Source organism: Leopardus geoffroyi, chromosome A3, assembly GCF_018350155.1.
Source record: "Leopardus geoffroyi isolate Oge1 chromosome A3, O.geoffroyi_Oge1_pat1.0, whole genome shotgun sequence".
Taxonomy (NCBI): domain Eukaryota; kingdom Metazoa; phylum Chordata; class Mammalia; order Carnivora; family Felidae; genus Leopardus; species Leopardus geoffroyi.
The window spans coordinates 12,668,249-12,681,014 of record NC_059336.1 but is presented as its reverse complement, the minus strand read 5'-3'; positions in this window follow the sequence as shown (position 1 = coordinate 12,681,014).

Here is a 12,766-nt window from a genome sequence, read left to right as displayed (position 1 = left end):
CTCTGCTCAAAAGAAAAAATAGTGAAGATAAAGCAAGGAAAAACAAGGGGTGGGCTTTGCCCATCCCAAGTTGAACACACCAGTGAGAAATGAGTTAAGGACTGCCCAGGATTGTAATCATTTCCCAAATGCAAATGAGTTCTCAGTAACTCAGGCCAGCTGCCCGGAGAGTCTTTTCCCCATTCTGAGTACCAAGAGCAGCTTTCTGAGAAGAGGAGAGACATCTCCACCCTTGGCATTGCCCAGAAGGGCTGGGCAACAGAATTCAATGTGGGCCACGCAAGCCAGGGTTCATTTCTTCAGACCAAAATATTATAGTCCTGGGTGAGCCACCCCAACCCCCCCCCCCATTGGTCCAAGTCAAAACTTCCCCAAAGGAACCCTTTGCGGTTAGAAGCAGATCTCAAAGGAGGACCCTGGTTCAAGGTCTAATTTGAACATAATGGATATCAGAATAAGTCAGGGCTCCAGAGCTTTGCCAAATCACGTTCCTGCCACGAAGCACTGGGAACACAGCCTGGAGGAAACAAAGAGGGAAATGCTTAGGACCCTTGGTTTGAATCCCAGCTCTGCCACTGACATACGTGCCTTCATTTTCCCCAGCCTTTGGACGTTGTCATAACCCTAGGGATCAGCTGTGTGGGTTCAATTCCCAGCCCCACCAACTTCCCACTTCCTAATGCAAACACTCAACGGACTGAGGCACCCAGGTGCCCCCTGCCTCTGGGCTCCTTGTCTTGAAAGATAATAGGGACACCCGGGTGGCTCAGTCGGTGAGCGTCCCATTCTCAGTTTCAGCTCAAGTTATGGTCTCCCATTTGTGAGATGGAGTCCCACATCGGGCTCTGCACTGAGCGTGTGGAGACTGCTTGGGATTCTCTCTCTCTCTTTCTCTCTCTGCCCCTCCCCCACTTACACATGCTCTCTGAAAATAAATAAACCTTTAAAAAAAAGATAATAAAAATTCCTTATAGTTTAAGCCAGTTGAATCACACTTCCTTTATTTGCAGCCAAAGGCATCCTAACTGATAGGCCTCCCCGTCCCCAGATTTCTCCCCACTCAGATGAACTGATTCCTCTACTGAAAGGAAGAGCAAACATCCAGTTTGCACGGGACAATCCCAGTTTGTGTCCGTTGTCCCAAAATAATTATTAGTAACATCCCACTTCGAATGATTATGATCACCCTATCCTTTGAAATAATCGCCATGCTCTTTCCAATTCTCTGTTAAAATGTCGATGCCCCAGGGGCACCTGGGTGGCTCAGCTGGTTGAGCGTCCGACTTTGGCTCGGGTCATGATCTCGCGGTCTGTGGGGTCGAGCCCCGAGTCGGGATCTGTGCTGACGGCTTGGAGCCTGGAGCCCGTTTCAGAGTCTGTGTCTCCCTCTCTCTCTGCCCCTCCTCCACTCATGCTCTTCCTCTCTCTCTCTCTCAAAAAATAAACACTAAAAAAATTTTTTTTTAATTTTAAAAAATGCAGAAGAGCTACCACTCTCCACCACATTTCTTTCCCAAGGAAACAAAGACCTTCGTTTGTAAGAGGAAGCCTGGATTGGAGGTAAAAGTTAAGGGGAAAAAAGAGGTTCAGGGGCTCCTGGCTGGCTCAGTCAGTGCAGCTTGTGACTCATGATCTCTGGGTTGTGAGTTCGAGCCCCATATTGGGTGTAGAGACTACTTAAAAATAAAATCTTTTTTTAAAAAAAATTCCATTAGAAGATTGATGCATAAAAGATAAATTCTACAGTTTAGTCGAGACCAGAGATTGACCTGGATGGTTTATCTTGAAATTCTGAGGCCGGAGATGCCAGATGGTTTCAACAGACATACTGGACACACATTTATATGTCTGGGTTTTGTTTTGTTTTTTTCCTTTTTTCCTTTTTCAGTTTGTTTCCTGGCCTGAAAGTTCAAACATAGGGCTGCCCGGTCCAAATCCAGACACCTGGCAATCCCAGTGGCAACTTTGACCGAAAGCTGACGGTTTCTGCTTTAGCCAGCAGAAACACAAACAGCCACACCCTCTCCAAACGCCTTGTATACTGCTGCAGCCATCCTTCCAAATTTCCTAGGCAAATTCCCCTCCTGGAGCCTTGCTGAAGGAGGGGGGGGGGGGGAGCTCTAATACCAACGGTTACCATTTCTGGGTTCTCACCGGGCACCAGGCATTAGTAACGTTCGGCCTCAGATCCTCGCAACTGCCCTTCCTGGCAATTATTACTATATTGTTGTCCCTTTTTCATCGATGAGAAACCCGCGAGGCTCAGAGAGGAACCCAGTCGAGGTCACTGTATTAGTTAAGATAAAGACAGCCGCTGGGACAAGACCCAAATAGGAATACGTTTTTCTAAACAGAGTTTATTTCTCTCCCATGTGACAGTCCAGGCAGAAAACACCCAGAGGTGTTGGGGCCCAGGCTCCTTCCCATGTGTGGCCCCACCATCCGTGACGTGGGGTGTTCCCTGAGGGGTCCAAGGTGGCTGCATCTCAACAGGCAGAAAGACCAGGGGGACAGGAAGGAAACGCCCGGTCCTTTTCAGAGCCCAGACTGGAAGTTTCACGCGTCACTTCCCCTCTCCCCCAGTTGGCCAGAGCCTCACCACCCAGGGGTGTCTGACCCTAAATCCACACCAAGCCACCTCCCAGGTGTTGCCAGTGAACGGTAAACTGTGAGCATCTCATTTCCGTCATCACAGGATGGTGCCAGGCACACCTAAATATTAATTGAATGTATGAGTATCTCCAGCACTTGCTTCGGACTCCAGGTTGGGAGAAACCTCACTGTGAATGCCTGGCACCGCTCCAGTCACCGAGGATAGTGAACGACACAGGCAAGGGTCCTTTCCTTCCCGGAGCTGACAGGCTAGTGGCAGAAGACATGGGGAATAAGGACCCCCAGGAAGTCAGCCACAAATCTGCTGGGTGGTGAGAACGGCTGCGGGGGACGCAGGGAGGACGGCAGGGAGGCCTGGGCCAGCACAGCCCCAGAGGGTGAGAGAAGAGAGGTGACATTTTAGCACAGAAGTGAAAGAGGTGAGGGAGCAGACCCCACATGGGTTCCAGGAAGAGCAAAGAGCACGTGCCGGGGCTTGGAGGCAGGAAGAGCAGCAGTGGAGAAAGCAAGGGGAGGGAAGGGTGGGTGTGGGAGACGCACTGAGGCCGGAGAGGGAAGCTGGTTGGGTGAGCTGCGTAGGTGGCTGTAAGGATGTTGGCGTTTTCTCTGGGTAAGTGGGAGCCTTGGCAGGTTCTGAGCAGAGGAGACATAAGATCTGACAGGTTCCAAGAGGATCGCTCTGACCGCTCTGCGGGAGGAGAGCACAAGGGGGCTCTCAGAAGGAGAGCTTCAGGTCTCAGAAGCAGTGAGACCTGTAAGGAGGATACTGCACCAGTCCAGGCGAGAGATGTTGATGGCTTGCACCAGGCTGACCCCAGGGGCGATGAGGGGAAATGTTCTGTTCTGGAAACATCCTAAAGCCAGAACCTGCAGGATTTGTCGAAATGCTGGGGGTGACGGAAAGAGTTAAACACAACTCCAAGGTTTGGGGGCTGGGCAGTTGACCAGGATGGGGAGGCCTGTGAGAGGGGCAGGTGTGGGGGAGAAGGTGAAGAAGTTGGCTTCGGCTGTGTTAGATGTCAAAGCCAATAGCCATGGGGCGCCTGGGTGGTTCAGTTGGGTAGCATCTGACTCTCGATTTCAGCTCAGCTCATGATCTCATGGTTTGTGAGTTTGAACCCTGCATTGGGCTCTGCACTCAGTGCAGAGCCTGCTTGTGATTCTCTCCCTCTCTCTCTGCCCCTCTCCTGCTCACGTTCTCTGTCTCTGTCTCTCAATCTCTCTCTCTCTCTCTCTCCCTCCCCCTCTCCCTCTCAATAAACACATACATAAATAAATAAACTTCAAAAAAATAATAAAGCCAATGGCCGAGTGGGCAGATTCACAAGTCCAGGGTTCAGGGGGAGGCCAGCCTGGAGATAAGAATGTAGGAAACTGTCAGGATCTAGTGACACTTAAAGCCACGGGATTGGGCGAGACTGCCCAGGGAGGGCACTCGGGTGGAGGAGACACAAGGACAGAGGCCTGGGCCACACGGATGTTAGGAACTGGAGCAGCCAGCGAGTGGGCTCCAGAGCAGAATTTCCTGAGTTTCCCTGGCTTCCTTAAGAAGGCCGGACGCAGCCATGGAGTCCTGCATGACCTCGCTCCCCTCATGAAATGGGGCCCAGGGCAAAGTCCCAAGTCTTGTTCACTCGTTTCCTTCATGGGCCTGAGCTTCAGTTTCCCAATCTGTTAAATGGGAACATTAAGAATCCCGCTCTGCCAGCTCTCCGATGGAATGTGAGGACACGACGAAATCTTACAGACCCCAAAATACTTGAAAACGTGCAGAGCCCAGCAATGAAAGGAATGTCTTCCCCTACTGCCTACCTTGAGGGGCTCAGAAATGTGAAACCAAAGCAAACAAACAAACAAAAAATCTTACACCAGTTCAGAGAAAACAAAAGTTAGGACGGACCAAGAACTACCTAGATCTCCACACGACGTGGATAAATTTTTTGAAACATAGCATTGAGCCGACGAAGCCAGGCAGAGGAGAGCACAGGATGTGTGATTCCATTTATATGGAGCTCAAAAGCAGACAATGGTAAACTACAGCTCTCAGAGGCTCACGCTCGGATGGTAAAGCTGTAAAGAGAAGAGCAGCTTCCAAGTCAAGACAATGGTTTCCTCCTGGGCCGGGGAAGAGGGATCCTGGGATTTGGATGAGTCATACAGGTGTTTCAGGGGGCTGGCCGTGTTCCGTTTCTTATCCATGGTGGCGATTTCACAGAGGTTCACTTTATAATTATTATGATTTATGTGTACGTCTTATGCCCTTTCCTCTCCATGTTCTCTATTTCCCAACTTAAAATGTATCACGGGGTGGGACACCTGGGAGCCTCAGTCGGTTAAGGGTTCCACTCTTGGTTTCGGCTCAGGTCTTGATCTCACGGTGCGTGAACTTGAGCCCTGCCTCTGGCTCCACACCGAGAGAGGAGCCTGCTTGCGATTCTCTCTCCCCCTCTTTCTCTGCCCCTCCACCTCCCACCTCTCTCTCTCTCAAAATATATTTTTTAAATGTATCAAAAGCCTTAAAAATAAATATACACTTTGACCAAGTGCTTCTCATTTGGGGAGTCTAAACTACGAAACAATCACACACGCAGACAAATTTTGATGCGCAAGGATATCCCCTGAAGTGATACTTAGTCCCATGATGGAAAGGACCAAAATTCTCACTAGGGTCTTTGGTGTTTGCTTTATACCTACGTTTCCCAAATTTCCTACAGTAGATGTATATTACTTTTATTCTTTAATATGTCGTTTTCCAGACTCCCCCACCCACCCACCACTTCCTTTAATTTGGACCTCAGATGCACAAAATTAATCACTGTCCTCAGGCCGAGGCACACCATCAGTGGCATACGAGTGTGGTCTCTACGTTGCTTTATTTTCCCTTATTTTTGCCTTCACCACCCATCTCCACTCCTCCTCTTTTCCTCTCCCCCACGGACACCCACTTGAGTGTATCTGAAGTATGTTCTTTCTACCCATCTGCCGTATGTGTGTTTGGATATATGTGTATCCAAATAGACACAGTGAAAAAGACATAAAGAGATCCAGATAAGGTGTCATTTTATGATTATTTTAAAATCGCTACATAAATGGTACTGGGCTATGCTTCTGATGCTACCTTACCTTTTTCACCCAACATCATGTGTTTGACATGGCTCCTGGTTGCGGTTTGTAAACGTAACTCACTACTTGCAACTTTGGCTTAGCATTGCACCGTGCGCGCCACGTGTCACCGTGGTAGGCCACGTATCGGATTGTCGCGGTAGAGACGCTTCTCTTCGCTTCCCTGTTCCCCAATGCAGTTCCTCTTCCTCCAGGACACACTGAAGGACTACATTTCCCAATCCCCCTTGCGGGTGGGTGGAGCCACAGAGCTGAGTTTTAACCCATGGATGCCAGCAGATGAGTGTGCATTGCCTCCATCCTGGCCTCTGAAGCTCTTCGCGTCCTCTCCTCCCTGCTTATTTCCCTTCTATGCTGATGACGACCCCCGAGTGACTTTGGAAGCCATGGGGAGACAGTGACAGAGCCACCCCCTGCCTGGATCTGAGTGCCTACGTGGAGGGGAGCCAGACCACGGACGAGTAGCATTCACTTTGGACTATTATATGAGCAAAAAACAACATTTCTGAGTTTGGGACTGAGACTTTACATACTTTAGGGTCTATTTATTATAACAGCTAACATTGGCCGTAACCAGTAAAACCATCGTCTACTTATCCATTTCCTAGTGCTAGACGCTGTTACTGGAACCCCTTGAAGCAACGCCATGATAGACATCCCCATACATACTTCCATTTGCATCTGGGAGCAAATTTTTTTAGGTTGTCTACCAGAAATGGAATTGCTAGCCTATAGGGTCTGTATGTATTTGGCTTACCTGAACAGAGCAGTGGCAGAGGCATCCAACTTTGGGGGACAGTGACAGCAGAAGTTTTGGTAATCAGTCACCCAGAGCTGGCATTGCCAGCTGGAGTGCCTGTGCTCACTTGGGGCCATCCCTGGAGCTATCCCACAGAATGGTTTGGGCCATTGTTCTTGGGGACACGACCTCTAGGACTGGCTTCCTGGGCACCCTTGAGATTCTGTGAGCCCCCCCCCCATAGCCATTAATAATATTACTAATGTGGATTCTGTTGTTTACCACTGCAAATCCCTGATTTATGCTAGACCAGGGTTTGGCAAACCTATGGAAAGGGCCAGATGGTATATACTTTCGTCTTTATGGGTCATACGGTCTCTGTCACAACTCTTCAATTCTGCGCTCATAGCCCTGATGGCAGCAACCATGGATAATATGTAAATGAATAGGTGTCGCTACATGCCAATAAAACTTTATTTGTAAAAACAATAGCCTGAGGGCCACAGTTTGCCAATTCCTGAGCTAGACAAAAAAAAAAGAGAGAGAGAGAGAGATCTCTCCTTTCTCTAAATCTCTATGTAGACATTGTCATGTTTTCTGGTCTTAGCTCTTTGATAAGCCCCTTTCTCAGTCTATCTTGGGGTCCAACACAGAGCCTCACACATGACCTCACCTGCCGTAGACTGACTGAATGAGTAACTGAGTTGGTGAATGAATGAATGCATGGCTTTAATTTAGAGGCGGTCCCATTGAACAGCCCAGGCAAAGACCAATCGGGACAGGAGCCAGCTGCAGACAACCTGTGCAACTGAACCCTTGTACCAGTCCTGCATCATCGAGCCCATCCTCTGCCCACCAAGCCCCACACCCACCCATCCAGGCTTCATCCCACATCCCTGGCGGGCATCAGTTTTGGGGTTTGGTTTCCAAACTTCAGAAAGTAATGAGGAACAAGGGCAACGGCGGTGGGGGGGGGGGGGGACTCAGTTCTCAAAAGCAAACCATGTTCCAGTGACTAATCTGTCTTTCGCTCCTAGTATTTTTATTCTTCTAGCAGAGATGTGTGTGAGTCACAGCTCCTGTTGGAGTTTTTGTTTTTTTTTTTTGTTGTTGTTGTTGTTGTTTTTAATGCATCATTGTGTGTATATCTCCGGCCTGCAGACCTGCAGGGTCTGGGCACTGTTGGCAGGGGGCTAATGATTTCACCAGCAGCAACAAAAGCTGTCGTCACTAACCAGGACTCCTTTCCCCAGTCTCATCAGTCTCCAACAAAAAAAAAAAAAAAAGGGAAGAAAAAATAATTGATTCAGCGTCTGATTGAGGATGTGGCACGTGGCATGATTAGGCAACCACAGACTTATACATTCTCCTACCTTTCTCTTAAGACCTTGCCAAAAGCACCTTTCCTTGCAGAAAGCCAGCTTGATTAATCTGATCTCAAAGACCTTCTTCTCTGAAACCACTATGATTTGCAAATCAAATTTCACCCCGTTCTGATCACATTTCTACCCTGCAGTGGATTCCTGCAGCCTCCGTGTAGAAAATTCCTATTCCACTTCCATCAACCAATTTGTGGCGTTCTTTCTGGAGCGTGAAGTCATTTCCACGTGGGTGTGTTCTCTCTCTCTCCTGCCCAGTGGGGTGGACAGAGCCCATTTGGAAATTATAAAGAGATGAAGTCAGATCCCCCCCTCGGCCCCTCACTGCCTGCGTGACGTCACCTCTTGCGACCTCAATTTCTGCATCTATAAATGGGGATGATGCTGATAATCATAATAACAGAATAAATGTAGCTAATGTTTCCCCAGCCACTGCTTAGAGAGGTATGGGCTCTTATCTACTTTGCCCACTGCTGATTCTCCACAGTCTAGTAAAGAGCCTGGCACTGTGCAAGGCACTCGACAAATGGGTAGAGAAAATGAATGAATGGTTTCCCACACGTGTCCAATCTTCAGAAGCCCCACCGTTCTCCAGAGTCAACCTTGACACTCCCTTTGTCTGTATCCAGAACTCTCATCTCTCAAATCCCTTGGTTACTTTATTATTCAAGGAGTCTTAAGATGCAAATGGCAAAAATCCAACTCAAACCAGTTCAAGGGGCTGTATTGACTTACGTAAGTAAAAAAGTCTACACTAGCTTGGCTAGGCATAGCTGGATCCAGGTGCTAAGAGAGAGAGAGAGAGAGAGAGAGAGACTCCATCCCCCCACCCCCCTACCCCCAGGGGAAAAAAAAAAAAAAAAAAAAGCCTATCTTGCAAAGCTGTGTGATTGGCCAGGACTGGGTCATAGGTCCAATCACTGACTCTGACCAGTCAGGCCTGGCTCAGGTGTAAGTCATTCCTTTTCTCAAGTACCTCCCGTGGTTGGCTACTCGGCTACTGCTCGCTGATGTCATTCTAATCTGCTCTGATTGGCATGGAAAGACCTCCGCAACAGGGGCCCGGTCTTCCCCAGTCTGAGGGCTCAGTGGGGAAGCTGTTCTAAAACATCCAGGAAAGCAAAGACAAAGCATGGAGTTGGGAAGCAAAAGTCGGGATGCAGCCATGGATTCCAGAGACATCCATCACTGCACCGAAACTGCTCTCGTCAAGGTCACCAATTTGGACCTCCAGTCCAAATCTAGCAGCCATTTCTTCATCCTTATGGTATTCAATTATTCAGTAGCACTCAGCACAACGAATTTCTCCCTCCTTCTTTTTTTTTTTAATTTTTTTAATGTTTTATTTATTTTTGAGAGAGAGGGAGGGAGGAAGGGAGGGAGACACAGAATCCAAAGCAGGCTCCAGGCTCCGAGCTGTCAGCACAGAGCCCCACATGGGGCTCAAACTCACCAACTGTGAGATCACAACCTGAGCCAAAGTCAGATGTTTAACCAACGGAGCCACCCAGGCACCCCTCTCCCTCCTTCTTAAAATATCTGTTTTGCTGGTAAATGCTGGGGGTGCCCTGTGACTGCCCCTGCTCCCGGCCATTCTCTTCATTCTCTTGCATTGCCTCTTTCTGATGGCTTTCTCAGGCTTTTTCTTCTATACCCACTGAAGATACCATTGGTTGCAAACTCAACAACCATTCCCCCCTCTTTCTTTTAAAACTCCCATCTTTGGCTGCCATATGCTTCTGGGGAGAATGAACCCCTTCTATCCCCAATGGGTAAATCTTTCCTGTTAATTTTATTTATTTTTTAATGTTTCTTTATTTTGAGAGAGCAAGTGTGTGTACGCCCGCAAGAGGCAGAGGGGCAGAGAGAGAGGGAGAGAGAGATTCTCAAGCAGACTTCATGCTGTCAGTGCAGAGCCCAACACAAGGCTCAATCCCACAAACTGTAAGATCATGACCTGAGCTGAAATCAGGAGTTGGACACTTAACTCACTGAGCCCCTAAAGATTTTTATTTTTTTAAGTAATCTCTACACCCAATGTGGGGCTCAAACTCACAACCCCAAGATCAAGAGTTGCACACTCTACCAACTGAACCCGCCAGGTACTCCCTCCCCCCCGCGCCACAATGAGTAAATCTTAAAGAGTCATAGCCAGTCATGGGGAACAGGCATGTGACACATTTGTAGCCAATAAGATTTGATGGAGGTCCCCCGGGTGCTTCAAGTATTCATCCCTCTTAAAATAGGACACAAAAAAGAAAAGTGACCTCTTCTCTTCTCTTCCCTGTGGGTGTTGGATGAGGACTCAATGTCTGGATCCATGGCAGCCATCTAGGAACCACGAGAAAAGACTGTGCCATCATGGCGGATGGAAAGATGGAAAGAATCTGGATCCCTGATGCTTCTAGTAAACCACTCAATTATCCAGTCCTGGACCACCATTGTTTAAGCCACATTGAGCTGGGTCTTGATTTACTTGTAGAAAAAATTATCCTGATGAATATACCCCACGAATGGTGAAACTTCAGAAACAGCTCTAGCCATGGCCTTCTTCCTCAGATGGCTCCAGACCCATGTAGGGTGCCGAGCGGACATCTTTCCAAGAAGTCCTACAGTCACCTCAAAAACATGCCCCAGGATCGGGGGATGGTTGAAATAAAGGGGATCGAGGGTACACTTATCTTGGTGGGCACTGAGAAATGTACAGAATGGTTGAATCATATTGTACACCTGAAACTAATATAATACTGTATGTTAATTAACTTTCAATTAAAAAGAAAAGAAAGGAAAAAAAAGTCCCAATTTGAACCAGTTATCTCCACATTCCCCAAAAGACCTTACTCACTGCTCCACTGGATGGGTGGCATTAGCATCTACAATCTCTTTCATGAGGTTTTTTTTTTGTTTTTTTGGTTTTTTTTTTTTTTTTTTTTTTCAGAGAACATGAGCAGGGGAGAGGGGCAGAGGGAGAGAATCTTAAGAAGGTTCCACACTTAGAGCAGAGCCCAATGTGGGGATCCATCCAACGACCTGGGATCATGACCTGAGCCGAAACCCAGAGTCAAACACCCAACCAACTGAGCCACCCAGGCTCCCCTTTCACTCTAATTCTAGAGTGATTTTCTCATTCCTTCATTCTTTCTTTTAACCAACTCATATTTATTGAGCACCTAATATGTACTAGGTATTACACTAGATGTAGGAGAAAAAAACAGTGAATAAGACAAAATTCAATCTTTGATGAAGCCTATATTCTATTTGGGGGAGAGCGATATTAAACAAAAAAACGCATAACCAATGACAACTAAGAAATATACAAGGTGTTTTCACAGAGAAATACAGGAAGGCATACACCTGGATAGGGTGATCCAGGAAGGCTCCCCTACGAAGGGAATAAGTAAGCTGCGATCTCAGTGAGGGAGACAGAATCCGAAGCGGGCTCCAGGCTCCGAGCTGTCAGCACAGAGCCCGAGGCAGGGCTCGAACCCACGAACCGTGAGATCGTGACCTGAGCCCAAGTAAGATGGGTAACCGACTGAGCCACTCAGGCACCCTGGGCCAGGCACTGTTCTAAAAACTTTCTGTATTTTCTGCATGCCTGGATGGCTCAGTTAACTGTCAGATGTTGGCTCAGGTCATGATCTCCCATTTGTGAGTTCCAGCCTGTGCTGACAGCTCAGAGCCTGGAGCCTGCTTCAGATTCTGTGTCTCCCTCTCTCTCTGCCCCTCCCCCGCTCACATTCTGTGTCTCTCTCAAAAATAAATAAATATTAAAAAAAAAAAAAAACTTTCTGTATTTTCAAGGTCACCTGGCTGGGTCAGTCATCGAGCGTGTGACTATTGATCTCAGGGTAGTAAATTCAAACACCACATTGGGCTTAGAGCTTACTTTAAAAAATAAATAAAAACTTCCTGTATTTCCATCAGAAATACAAGGGTATATTTCTCATTAAATCCTGATGACAATGAGAATGAGTACGGTGCCACCATAATCATTACCATTTTATAGATGAAGGAAACTGAGGCACAGAGAGGTGAAGTACCTTGCCCCGGGTCGCACAGCGAGGAAATGAGAGCCAGAATTGTAGGAAACGGGGAGACTAGCTAGAGGCTATGGTATATGGTGTGGGGGTGCAGAGGCCGACATAAGGGGGTTAGAAGAGTCCTGCAGACGGAGAAAGGCCTGAATCTGGGATACAACCTCAAGGCAGAAAGGAAAGACCTTCCCTTCTGTGCCTTCTGATTTCCTTCTCCAGAAAGACTTTGGACGGGGCTCTGGCTGAAAGCTTCTGGCGGCCTCCCTGCTCACTTTATGAATGGAGGATCCCGCCCCGCCACCCCTTCATCCTGCAGCGTGGCATCTTGTTCATTTCACACGCCCACCATCCCCGGAGCAAAGCCCGATGGCTACAACGTCTCCGACCCTGCTCTTGCCCGGCCCCTCCACACCTTCGCCTGGATCCAAAGATAAAAAGCCGCCAAAACGCCGGGGCCCAGGGCCTCGCTCTCGGAGGAGGGCACTTTGTAGACGCTCCCTGAGCCTCCTTGAGCAAAAACTTCTATTGTGTTGCTGGAGACAGAAAACAATGCGAGTGGCCCAGTTGCTCCCGGGCCAAACCTTGCGGGGGCAAACACACTCTCTCCCAGCCCCCGGGCTGGGGCGCCTAAGCTCCAGGGCAGGCCAGAGGGGCGGGAGGGGAGCCAGAAGTGCGCTGAACACTTCGGCCTACGCCGGGTCGCAGCCCCCACCCATGCACACGTCTCCGTCTAGGCCAAGAAAATGAGAAAAGGGGAGAAGGCAGGCCAGAGATGGCCAGCCTGACCTTTCCAAGGGGAGGCAGGAGTTTCTAACAAAGCCTCTGGGACTCCCCGAAGTATCTGTTCCCACCCCCAAAGGCTGAGAGGTCGCCCT